Source organism: Ovis canadensis, chromosome 4, assembly GCF_042477335.2.
Source record: "Ovis canadensis isolate MfBH-ARS-UI-01 breed Bighorn chromosome 4, ARS-UI_OviCan_v2, whole genome shotgun sequence".
Taxonomy (NCBI): Eukaryota; Metazoa; Chordata; class Mammalia; order Artiodactyla; family Bovidae; genus Ovis; species Ovis canadensis.
Window position 1 is genome coordinate 106,440,185 of NC_091248.1, and position 14,124 is coordinate 106,454,308.

General features: G+C 41.5%; 1 protein-coding gene across 2 annotated transcripts in view; it reads right to left on the reverse strand.

Moving 5' to 3' along the window:
- Positions 1-14,124, reverse strand: part of GRM8 (glutamate metabotropic receptor 8) — an 883,624-nt gene that overhangs the window by 731,937 nt on the left and 137,563 nt on the right. The gene's annotated exons all lie outside the window — the stretch shown is intronic.

Consider the following 14,124-nt stretch of genomic DNA (forward strand, 5'->3'; position numbering starts at 1 on the left):
CAATGCAGGAGAAATGGGTTTGATCCCTGGGTGGGGAAGATCCCCTGGAGAAGGGAACAGCAACCCACTCCAGTATTCTTTCCTGGGAAATCTCATGGACAGAGGAGACTGGCAGGCTATAGTCTATACAGTCGCGAAAGAGTCAGACATGACTGAGCAACTAAAAACCAACAACAAAACAGAAAGAATTTAGTTTTGATTCAGTCCCCATTGTTTCAGAAGCCAAAGCAAAACATTTGTGCTTTTTGTTGTTGTTGCTTTTCTTATTCTGTACATGACAACTTCCGGTGAAGAAATGAGGCAGAAATGAACATGAAATGTACACACATGCCTCAGAAAAGGTCACCTCTGAAATCGTCTTTGGCTTTGGGATATAAAGGCTACATAATGATGAGTAGAGCATTTAATACAAGACTTTTTTTTTTACACTTGATACCATTTTAGTACTAAGATTATATTTTGGGTAAATTATTTTAAATGTATACCTTTGCAAATCTAGTCAGTGCTTATTAATATAATCACTGAGTACCACAATAAGATTTGGGAACAGCTAACCATGTATCTTTTAATTATAACGTCTTTCCAGGCTTCCATCCTCAAAAAAAAAAAAAAATCACAAAACAGGAATCCATACCGTAATTTCTTTAGGATAAGAGACTATTTTCTGACATAAACAGGGTGAATTGCTAGAAGATATCTGAAATTAGAGATATGCTGTTTCTCCTAAATAATTTCAAGCTGAGTAGCAAATTAACTGCATGCCACAAATCTACCCCTAAAGGGGTTTGAAATGCAATATTCACTCCTATATACAAGTGAAGAGTCTTACTCTATGAAAAGTGTCAGGGCAGAAGAACTCAGGGGTGTTAAAGAAGCATGGCAGAGGGACATGCAGGCTAGACCAAGCACAGAAGATGCAGGAAATCCGGCAAAAACATGGGGAAAGACATTTCAGCCACAGGAAACAGCATGCCCAAAGGCAGAGTCAAGAGAGGGTATGGTGTTGCAGCGTTTCTCGCAGTGGGAAAGTAGAATATCAAGGGAGGAACATCAGGAAGTATAACTTCAGAGCTAGACAGAAACCAGAGGATGAAGGGTTCCTCAGGTATGACAAGGAGTGTGGACTTTATCACCAAGGTCATGAGGAGGCACAGCATGACTGTAACCGAGGGAGTGGCACAACAGAAATTTTGTTTTAGAAAGATCACATTGGCAGCATTGGGAAGTGTAGAAACCCTCACATTTCCGTGTCCACCTGGGCAGCCCCATGCCCAAAAATTCTGACTTAGTCTGTCTAGACATCTAGGAATCTTCATTTTAATATGTCCTCCAGAACAATCTGATGCCAGTGGACCCATAATTCAGAGATACACTGAATTAAAGGGAAGACATAAGAAGTTGCCTACTAGTTCCAGTTAGAAAACTACTATAGAAATCTATGTAAGAAAATATAAAATAAACTGAACTAAGGCAGTAGCAGGTGGGAAGAAAGGAAGGGTGTAGAACCTGTGAGTATCTAAAAGACCAAGAAAGGTGTACGGAAAATGGGAAATGATTCTCAGTTCTATGGCTTTGGTATCTGAGTAGATGATGTTTGATATTTTTCAAGGCAGAAGAACAAGAGGAGATTTGGAAGACAAAAATGATGAGCTCAGTCTTTGACGTGTTTCTTCTGAGGTTCCTGTGAAATGAATGAGAGCAACTAAAAAGTGGGCAACACTATTGTGGGATCTGGAGTTTAAGAGATGTGTACCCTCATCTGTGATGTGAAAATCCAGAGGTCAAAATGACTCTACGATGCCCTAACTCAGGATGCTTGGTTGAAGATGCAGGTCTGACTCATACATAAAAACTGTTAACTCTGCTCTCTGTCAGATCTTGCAGCTAATGTCAGGGCTCTGGTGTTTAGTGGGCTGCTGTTTCATCTTCCTGCACAGAGCTACACACTCTGGGAACCATGCATCACCTACCACCCCCTGACCAGACAATCCCCAATCCACAAGGAGGTTACAAGTTTCCTCTTGACATCTTGAAAAAGCCCTCAACATCTGTATCCAGACCTTTTGTAGGTCTGGAGAGTCCTCCTCCATTATTGGTGGCCAGTGAAGTGACACTGAACATCCTAAGGTAAAAGCCTCCTTACCCAGAAGACTGTGCTTGGAGCTCTCCAGGGTGCTGAAGAACTTGTTTGGCTTCTGAGTAACCTGCATCTTGGAGAAGGAAATGGCAACCCACTCCAGTGTTCTTGCCTGGAGAATCCCAGGGATGGGGGAGCCTGGTGGGCTGCCATCTCTGGGGTCGCACAGAGTCGGACACGACTGAAGCGACTTAGCAGCAGCAGCAGCAGCAGCCTGCATCTATCTATATTACCTACAATGATTTAGTCTGTTTCACACCCAATTCTTCTGGGTCCTGTCCTCCTAGTAGGACCTTACCAACTTGCCTGTCAATATTGTGGGACCGTGAAAACCACTCTTGACCTGTGTCCTTTTTGTTCCTTTGCATTCTCTGCCAGATATACCAGTCACCTCTTGATAGATTGTCCCCTTGATTAGGCTGTGTGCTTTCGAGTACATAAATACTTAGCAAGGACATCCATCCAAATCTCTAACCACACACCAAATGTTGCCCTTCTTGGTTACTTCCAGAGGACCTGGGAAAGAGATAATGGATGATTCAGTGAGGTCTACCCTTTACTAGAGATGTTTCCCAAAGATCAAGATCATGTGTGTTTCTATGTTCTAGTGAAAAAGATCCAACAGCCTGAGCTTCATTTTGGAAGGAATTCTGTGTGTGTATGCTCGCACATGTGTAGGAGGGAACAGGGAGCATTCTATGGCAAATTCCATAGTGCTATACCATTACACTGGCCTATCAGGATGTATAATAATCCTTCTACTTCCTCAGCTACTCAGAGTCCAGCAGTAAAATGCCCTACACAGTCCACACCCTGCCTATAATAATGAGCCACCCCTTTCTAAAAATGAGCACAAAGTGTGAAAATTGAGTGTTTGAAACCAAAACTAATTATCTCAAATTACTACCTTCAGTCAGTCACTTTCAGGGCTGTTTAATTAGCAGTCAGCATCATGTTTAGGATTAATTAAACAGGTGTAAAGGGTATATAAAATAAAAGTGCAGATAAGAAATGGTTGTTTGAATAATTAGGCAAAGGACTTTCTCCCCAAAGTCTGAAAGAATTTTCTCTTTGCTGACCAATGTGCAGAAAAGTAATGTGAGAGTATGTGTTTGTATTTTCATTCGTTCAATTCATGCTATGTATTCATATTCAGCCTACAATAAGGCATCTTGAATACTGATCATATTTCAAGACATCTTTTCGAGTTGTCATGGAGTAACATCTCATTTTTACTTTATTGTGGCCAACCACTAAGCACTGGCTCATGAAGCAATTTAATTTCTGTGTTGGCATCCTCAGTATTTCCATTGCCTCAAATTAAACCCCTACTGGCAACTGAAGTGGGAATTTTTTTTTTAACCTGGGATATTTTTTTTCCTACACTGAATCCATTCTAACTAATCCTTTCACTCTGGATATTTCAGTTTCCAGAAACAGAATAACAACAAAAAATATGGTGAGAGAGGCATAGAGGAAAAAGAAGGAAATGAGACGGAAAAGGAGAATACTAAGAAAACAGGTGTGGAAAGCATTCTGCATCAGTTCATCCTTTTCAAGATGTACATCCCTTGTAAGCCTCTGTTAACTTCCATTTGCCCATTCAAAGGGTAATATCCCAACTCATCAAACTGGCACCTGAAGCCCTGGTATCAGACACTGTCCCACCCTCCTTCCCAGCTTCATGCCTTCACTGTCAGCCCTGATGATGCCTGTAATCCTGCCCATGCTGCTTCTGTGAAAAGAGACACCTTCACCTTCTGCGCAGATGGAACATCCAGCTCAAAAGGTGGCAATTAACATACACACACTACCATGTATAAAACAGACAACCAACAAGGACCTACTGTATATCACAGAGAAATTACTCAATATTCTATAATGACCTATAATGGGAAAATAATCTAAAAAAAAAGAATGAACGTATGGGTATGTATAACTGACTCACTTTGCCATACACCTGAAACAAACACAATGTTGTAAATTAACTGTACTTCAAGCATCATTCCGCCCATCCGTCCATCCCCTCCTGCCAGGAAGCCTTCTCCCAGGCAGAGCTGCCTTTTGCTGTCCCTCATCCCACAGTCTCCATCATCTGCGATAAGAACCACAATCGTGTGCTGGCTTAGGAGTCCCAAAGAGACAAAGTCTCTGTCTGACTTATTTGATGTCACTAGTCCCTAACAGAACAGGTGTTTAATGAATGTTTGAAAGCAATTAATTACTCAAAAACTGTGGCAGGGATTTTGATATAGCTTCTTTCCAACAGCCCCTTACCTGACATTCCACCAAAATACCATGCGGGCTCTTCATTTGTCCTTCTCGATCCTTCTCTATCCTGCTGTATGTACTAGGAGGTTGCTTTGTGACTGTCTCACCTAGGCTCCCTAGCCTCAGGCTTTCAGTCGAATTTGCCCAGTGGGAGGCACCTCCAGGAGGTGGGAAGGCAGGAGAAGCCAGCAGTCAGAGCATTGATGCCTCCATCTCTTTCCCTCACCCTGACTTGGTGTTTCCCTACTGGCATCCTCACCAGCCTCTGAGGCCCTCACCAGGGTCCTGTGACGAGTCACTGCCCTTGGACCTCCAGGTCTTCCCACAGTTGCTAGTTCCTGAGCATGCTCCATCCTGACTTGGGGCCTTTACCTGGGCCCACACCTTATGAATGGTCCTTTTATTAACCTCTCTTCTATTATCCCATGAGTGTGCTGGAAGCCCACCCGTGCCCCCACTCTTCCAGGTCTCTGGGGAGGGGACACCCACTGCCCTGCCTCCCCAACCTCAGCCCTGCCACAACCTCCTAACCTTTCTCCATCCACTCCCCCTCCCAACCTCCTCCATCACCTTTCTTACAGGATGTTTTCCTTCCCTTTCTCTTTCAGTGCCTTAAGGCATCAAACTGCCTCATTTTTAAACACCTGTCTTTTTGCCTTTTTTCCTCTCTTATTTTCCTTGTGCTGAGATTTCATAAGAATATGATGGGTGCTTAAAATAAGGCCATATATCCATTACCCAGACAAAGCATATTTAAGGCAATTAATTGTACAACTCAAAATACCCATGACCATACCCCTCTTTTAAAATTGGTTAAAGTTTCTGTATAACATAAGGAGCTCAGCTTGGTGCTCTGTGATGACCTAGATGGGTGAGATGGGGTGGGGGTTGGACGGAGGCTCAAGAGGGAGGGGATATATGTATATTTATGGCTGATTCACATTGTTATATGGCAGAAACCAATACAACATTGTAAAGCAATTATCCACTAAATTTAAAAATAATTAGCTTCCGCTTTTTTGATAATTGTTTTTATCTCCACTATATTTACACTTCCGCTCAGAAAGAAGAGATCCCCACCCCAACCTTACTCCTCTTGGGGAGTTCCAGAGTATATGTCTCCTCCCTAGACCTCTGTCTCTTATTTATTCTCCCCAAAGGGGAGGAGAATGTGAATGAGAGGTCAGAGTTCCAAGTTTACTGGGCAAGAGTGGATCACGCTCTGCCTTCATTCTCAACATACCCACACACAGCCCAGGCTTAGGCAGAAGCAGGTCCCAAGGATGAACTGTGGTGCGGGAGAAGGAGGCACCATTCTGACCTCAAGCCCATGCTGAATTCTTTCCAATTCTCTTCTTAACAGATGGACATGCATCTGGGAAGTTATCTGGTGTTTGCCCAGCTGTGACTAAAACCAATTACTTGATCCACATTTAGCTAGATAGGCTGTGAATCTTGGACCGACATAATAATCCAAAAGTTTAATGTAGATCTCAAGGAGGCAAAACTTCTATTTCAAAAGAAATTCATGTATAGTTTCTTAGATATTTTGCTTAAAATAGCAAACATATATATATATTTTCTTTTTAAATAGAAGTTAGCAGATATTACTGTCCTCTAGTGTCTGTTTTCTACTTCTTGCAGATAGAACCCCAAATTTTTATGTAGGACTTGGCCACTTAGAAGAAACCTACATTTCCCAGCCTTCTTTGCAGCTATGATCTTTAGTATAGTGGTGAGTGTAACTTCTGAAAACGTATCCTTAAAGGGAAAGAGCAGTTCTTTCTCATGCCCCGCCCCTTCTTCCTGCTGGGCAGAATTTGGACAGAATCAAATGTTCAATTAGCCATCTCAGGCCATCACCTAGGGATGGTAAAGCAAAACAGCACACCCTAGTCCAATCCACTGTGATATCTGATTCCTAAAACCACCTGATTATGGTCTTGTTACTTCCATTTCTGCCCTTCTCAAATCCATTCTACACAAACAACCAAACTGATTTTTTTTTTCTAAATCAGATAATATCAAAATTTTGCTGAAAGCCCTTCATTTCCCCCCAGGGATATTCAACTAAAGCCTAAGCCTCTGTTCACAGGATCCATGACTCTGTCTCTGACCTCCTTTTCCCCTCTCTCACTTGACTCACTAGATTCTCTTCTGTTCCCTGGCCCAGCCAAGCCCTATTTCTTCCCCAAGCCTCATGCCCATTGCTTTCTACACTTTCTAGACAGGGTTGAGAATGCGTACAGCTTCCTCAGATGAACAGTGCCTCTCCCCACTGAAGTCAGTGAATCTAATTCCACATGACTGGCAGGGTGAGACAGGATGTTACAGAGATATAAAGGGGCCAAGAGGCTTTTAGGCACCATATATATTCTTTCACAGCACAAGAAGATGGCAGTTCCCCTTCAGGTGCCTTTTAAATGTTCCCTGCTGTTTGCACATTAAAATACTATGGTAAGTTTTAAACTTTCTGTGACTGCTCAAAATGACATGCATTTTATGTCATTTCTCCCAGTGCATTTCTCCCACATGCATTTCTCCCAGTTTCTGGCTTGCCGAAGATCCACGAGGAGGCCAAGACACCCCTAACAAGCAATGAGCCCTAAAGCACAGCTCAGGGGAAGTCCCTCAGGATCATAGGAAATGTAAGTCTTCCTGCAAGAAACTCACATACATCTGAGAACAGATTTGCAAACAGAAGACAATTTAAGACCTGAGTCACCCACATCTTCACCATCAATTACCAACAAGGCTTTTGTGCTTTTTCATCTCTACAAACAACCTCATCCATTGATTGTCAACCTTAGTGGTGAAGGCAGTTGGCAGGGTGTGCTCTTAGTGCCATTCAATAGTGTCATTGGTTTTCACCAGTGAAAGATCAGCTTGAAGCTGTGCTCTTCCTCAGGGGGTAGTGCTTGCCTGAGCACTTTCTCACTGATGCTGCTCTTAGGAACAGCCGCCATCGCTATGACAGCTTCCTGCCACCTGGTCTTGGGATGGATTTGTTGCTGCTGCAGAACCTGGTCCAGAAAAGCATAATGATTATAGCTATCAACTTTGTCTTTTCAGACCTAACTACTCTCTGGTACTAAAACTACTAGTTGCTTGTGGCAAAACATGAGTATATAATCAGAAATTGGATAAAAATGAGGAGCCAGAGCTAGAAGTTCAGTTCAGTGTTGACCTTCCCCTCCTCACGCTGCCCTGAGCTTTCATGTGCCTCTCAGCTTCATGAAAATGAAAAAAGAGGGAAAAGGAGAAAGAAATGTGGCGCCTACATGCAGAGAAATAAAGAAGGATGACTATCCTGAGTTTGTTTTTGAAACTCTAATACCCTCCCAAACCAGGACCTGCTCAAAGAAATCTTACCCACACAATGGATAGAGAGCAAGCTTCCTATTTGTACAAGCTAATGCCAAAGGTGAAATGAGTCCATGACCATCTTCTCAACTGAATCTTCGCCACTGATTCAGAAAAGGACACTAGCTGTTGCGCTCTGAGGCACAGTGTGTGTGTGTGTATGTGCGTGCGTGCTCAGTCGGGTCTGACTCTTTGCAACCCCATGGACTGTAGCCTCCCCGGTTCCTCTGCCCATGGGATTCTCCAGGCAAAAATACAGGAGTAGGTTGCCCTTTTCTTCTCCAGGGGATCTTTTCAATCCAGGGATTAAACTTGTATCTCCTATACTAGCAGATGGATTCTTTACCACTGAGCCTCCTGGGAAGCCCCTGATGCATGGTGGGGCTTAGAAATAGAAAAGGAGAGGTGGTCTTTTGAAATGGGAAATTGTGGAGGCCACGGAGAGAGAGAGAATGATTTCATTGAGGTGTGATGTTATCCACCTGCCCAACATCAGCTCATTCAGAGTGAGCAAAATCTATCTACACACGCACACTAAAAGGGCCTGTGGTCAGTCAACACAGCTGAGTATAGAGAGATGGTTCATACATTTAAAGTTGCGACTGTAATTCTGTTATGAGCCAGGATACACACCTTACCTCTCACAACACCCATAACCAAGCCAACCAGAGAAGAAAGAGACAATGTCAATTCATTCTCATTATTAGATAAAGAATTCAAATATGGTTTTCTGCTGATGCTGAATCTGAAATTTCACAGGCAAATATGAAGACCAAGTCACAGGAGGCACACTTTCTTTAAAACATGAAGAATGCATTTTTATACATATTTGTACACCTGAGAGTAGACATATGCTTTACACAATGTCATATCTTGGTTTTTGTAATTCACTTGGATTTATTCTACTGAGTTTTGTGTGCATGCTAAGGTCGCCTCAGTCGTGTCCAATCTTTGTGACCCTATGGGCCATAGCCCATCAGGTTCCTCTGTCCATGGGATTCTCCAGGCAAGAACACTGGAGTGGGTTGCCATTCCCTTCTCCAGGGGATCATCCCAATCCAGAGGTCAAACCCACATCTCTTGCATCTCCTGCACTGGCAGGCAGGTTCTTTACCACTAGCACCACGTTTTAAAGGGTGCATTTATCAAGGGTACTGTATGAGTGCTTTTTCAAGGGTACTGTGTGAATCTGGGAAGTGAAAAAAACAAAGAGTACCCTTGAATTTGGGTAATTTAGGGAGGTTAATAAGGGGGCTATTTCCAAGGCAGAGGCAGTTTAGAGAGAAAGCAATGGAAAGCCATAATCCAGCAAAGTCAGAAGAAGGCAGCTACTACCCTTGCACCCTAAAAACCAGAGGCAGGAGCAGTTATAAAAGCCAGGAGGAGTCAGGAGGAGTCACAGACAGATGCCATCTGAGAGGAGCAGTGACCTCTCCCCTAATCCCTGGAGGGGAGGGACACAACCAGCCCCTAGCAACCCCTCAGGGAGGGAGCCAGGAAATTATATCCTGAACTCTCTGCCCTCCCTGACTTCCTGCTGGCTCTCCCCTTGACAGAATCCACTAGAAACCAAGGAGTCAAAGAACCAGTTGACATTGTCTGGACAGAGTTGCCTCCTAGGAGAGAGAAGAGACCGAATAAGAGAAGGTGGATGGGCTAGGCAAGCAGAAGCTATCCATCCCCGGCCTCATTCATCATTGAACATCAGACATTTGAAATAAATTGACAAATGGTGCTGCAGATATGCAGTTTCCTGTGTTATATTCCATGTTTGTTTTTTTTTAACTTGATATTTCAAATACTTTTGGCAGATTATCTGCATTAGGAATTTTGGTTTGGCTACTGGGAATTCCAACCCTAAAATTAGGCCAATTAAGTTAGCATTATCTTTTGAAAAATAAGTAAGGCTCTGTTTTCTTTGTTGTTGTTTCTTTTTAAAAATAGAATTGTATTGGTTTTAATCAAATTAGTAATGACATTTGACTTCTAACCTGTTTATTTAAAATGAAAGATAAGCAATCCACGAACATGAAAGAATTTACATACAAACAACAATAATTATATCCTGTAAGATTAATAAACTTTTATTTTACATCTGCTAATTACTTTTTACAATGAGAAAGCACAGCAGCTCCTAGGGGAAAGAGTGATTATAATCTATCAAGTCACTAGTAGTGTGGAAATTTTTAAGCCTAACTACCCTGCATATATTTATTCAAGTTCTAAGAGCAAATTAGATTTAAAACCTTCACTTTTGGGGGAAGGGACTTTAACATTTCAACTAATTCTATAGTTCCTCTAGTTTATGGTTTCTCCTGATCTTCAATTTTCCCTTATTTTGAAAAAAAAGTGAACGCCATATTTTTTTTCTAATTTTCTCACGTTTCAGCATGCTGTGATTTTTAGAAAATGATAATCAGTGCATATGCAGTATCAAACACAAATTAAAAAGGTTAATTCAATACACACACTTTTTCTGGTTAGTGGTTAAATTAAATTTAATGTCTTTTTAATGGTTACTTTTTGATTAATTCAGTCAACAAATTAGCTACCACTATGTGCCAGCCTCCATGACAGGCTCTGGGGAGAGGGCTGTAAACAACACATGGTCCCCCCGCCCCCATGGAGCATATGGTCAGATGGAAAAGACAGGCATTAAGTAAACAATCACCCAAATAAACATTTAACTGCAACTGTAATAACTGCTGTGAAAAAGAAGTAGGGGCTGCTAAGAGTAACGGAGTAACTCATCTGGAGGGAGTGGGGGTAGGGAGGTGTTGGGCAGGCTTCCCTAAAGAAATGATATTAAGCTGACACATGAAAAATGAGGGAGAAAAGGAAATGAACACTGAACACCATCCACAGATTGCCTCTCACTTCCTCCTTCCTTCAACGTGTAAACCACTCAATTTGTACAAGCGAGGAGGATGGGCAGTCGACTGACAGGTACTTCATTTTAGAAACCTGCCACAGGCAGAATAATATTAAATCAAAGACCATCGCTCCCCCATGCTTTTTACACAGACTATTTGTAACGAATATATGTCTAGTTGGGGTTCTCACATCAGAACAACTTGAGAAAGTCACTAATTATCAGCAGGAAATTGCATTATGTTCTCATAGATCCTCAGGGGTGTAGGGGTCCAGAATGAATGAACAAAGGAATGGATAGGTGGACGATGAAAGAATGACTGGATCCAGCAGAAACTAAAGCCATAGAAAAGAAACAATTTTAACACAAGAACCCAGAAAAATAAATAAATGTATACTTAATATTATTTACAAGCTCAAATATATGTTTGCTTAGGAAAGTTTTTAAAAGGTGATGGAAAATTAAAAAGGGAACTCTCTTTATTTTTACTCAGGCAGTGAAGGCTTTGGGATAGGATTGCAAAAGACACGAGAAAAAGACAGGTTAGAACTGACCAGGAGAAGACTCTTTTTTTTTTCTTTTTGCTTCCAATATACATTCTCAACACCTCTCAGAAGGAGAAAAGAGAAGTAAATGGCTCTGTCCACTTCTGAAAATTCTGCTCAGTCCAAAATTCCAGAGTAAAAGATGCTTCTCTGATACCTTCTCAACAGTTTTCAAGCAGTTGGATTTCAAAATGATATCTGTCTCTGTGTGTGTGCGTGCTAAGCCTCTAAGTATTCTTTTAAACAAAACAATTTTGCAATGAGTTCCTTAGGACAATGAAAATTTTCTCTAAAGAGGTTTTCTTACATGAGTACAAAAAATGATCAACTATGGCTTGTTATATTAGAAAAAACTGAAACAATGGTGTGGCACTTTTCTTAACATCATTTGCTAAATCACTTGAAAATTTAACTCTTTCCCCCCACTCATTCCCCTCACTGCTGACTTCACACCATCGCCTGGCATTTAATTTTCCTCTTCTGCTGATTTCCTTGCTGTGCAATCGCCACTGTGGTTCAATTCCCCGGCCCTCTTTCCCCAAGCATGTCAGCACTCGAACATCAAAAAATAAAAAGTTAGTAATTACAACCAACAAATTGAAGTCAATAAAACTTAAGCTAGAAAATATTCCATTTAGACTGGCATTGTGCTACTCAATAATACATGATTTGAATCTTGAAAATAAGGCCTGATGTTGATAAGGACATTTGTCTGCAAATAAGTTTCTCAGATGATAATTTCTTAGATTTTCAGTGATTATCCATCTTGACTGATATTATGGTATCTGACTGATCCTTTATCCCCCAGCTGGCATCCTTCAGGGACTGATTCTGAACACTAAATACCACTAGAAATTTTCATTTCCTTGATATTGTTTAAAAGGGTGAGCTCATATTACAAGAAGGTACAGATGAGGTTAGAGGTCTTAGAGATCCATTTACAAAGGGGGGAAAAAAACACTCTGTGTCCAAAAACAATAGCATGACCATCACTGGATAATAGGAAAAGTGGTTAAAATAATATAAGTGACTTAGATTTCATTATTCCACTCCATACTGGAGAATATGTCAAGCCCACATTCCTCTGACAAACATCATTTCATCATCTTAGTGTCCAAAAGTGCATCACGTTAATTCTCCCCAAAGTGGACTGATTAGCTTTTCTGCCCACCTCTGCCCCATCTACAGTCCTTTTTTTTTTTTTTTTGAGAAGCCCAGCTCATTGCTCCTGATCAACCTCCTTTAGCATCAGATCCCATCTGCACACCTAACTTATGAAACATTATGTGTGCCTGTATGTGTGTTCATATGTTTGATTGGTTTTGCCACCATTTCTTTAACATGTCATATTGACCAAGAACTATGCTATGTGTTCCGTCCCCATTTACAGAGGAGAAAACTGAGATGTGAAGAAGTTATATAACCTTTCTTAGACTGAATAATTTGTGAATGGCAGAATGGGATTCAAATCCAGGCAGCCTGACTCTCAGCTCATCTTGTAAACACCTCTGCTCTCCACTGCCTCTAGTCCACTTTTTAATAATATTTTTTTAATGTGGACCATTTTTTAAGTCTTTCTTGAATTTATTACAATATTGTTTCTGTTTTATGCTTTGGTTTTTGGGCTGAGAAGCAAGTGGGATCTGAGTTCCCCGACAAAGGATCGAACCTGCACCCCTTGCTTTGGAATGTGGAATCTTAACCACCTAACCAGGGAGTCCTCTTGAGAGTCCTTTGGACTACAAAGAAATCAAGCCAGTCAGTCCAAAAGGAAATCAACTCTGAATATTCACTGGAAGGACTAACGCTGAAGCTGAAGCTCCAATCCTTTGGCCACCTGATGCAAAGAGCCGACTCATTGGGAAAGACTGAAGGCAAAAGGAGAAGGGAGTGGCAGAGGATGAGGTGGTTAGACAGCATCACTGAAACAATGGACATGAGTCTGAGCAAACTCCAGGAGATGGTGAAGGACAGGGAAGCCTGGCATGCTGCAGTCCATGGGGTCACAAAGAGTCAGACACAACTTAGCAACAAAACAACAACAGCTTCTTCTGGTCACATACAGGGTCTGTCAGGGTCACATGTCATGGTTCATCTGGAACTTGGACTCCACCAGCCACCATCATATATAGCATCATAGTGAAAAGGAAATACTAACGTCAGCTATCAGCAAATATTTTCTCCCCCTTTGGTTTCAATCAGTTGCTACAGTTCCTTACGGGATGAGGGCTTTCTAGTCCAGCTGCATACCAGCTTATTGGTCAGAGACAGTGTTGGCACACAGGGCTTGGAAAGGTTGAGAAGCACTCATCCAGGTCCACAAGGGGAGCCAGAAGTAAAAGAGTATCACTGATGTCCCAGGACCAGAGACAGTGTGTGCAAACACAAGAGGGAGTAGGCAGCAGAGGCAGAGATCACAAAAAGTGGAAGGAGAATGAAGGCTATTCCAGGCAGAGAAGATAGCCTTTGATAGAAAAAACATATAAAAGAATATGCTTAGGATACTATTTATAATGGTTAAGACATGGAAATAACTTAAATGTCCATCAACAGAGAAATGGATAAAGAAGAGGTAGCACATATATACAATGGAATTTTAGCCATAAAGAGAATGAAATAATGCCATTTGCAGCAATGTGGATGAACCTAGAGCTTGCCATACTAAGTGAAGTAAGTCAAGCAGAGAAAGACAAACACATGATAGCACTGATATGTAGAATCTTAAAAAATCATACAAATGAACTTGTTTACAAAGCATAAACAGACTCACAGACTTCAAAAGCAAGCTTATGGTTACCAAAAGGGAAAGGTGGGGGGAGGGATAAATCAGGAGTTTGGGATTAACATATACACACTACTATATATAAACTAGATAACCAACAAGGACTTACTGTATGGCACAGGGGACTCTACTCAATATTCTGTAATAATCTATA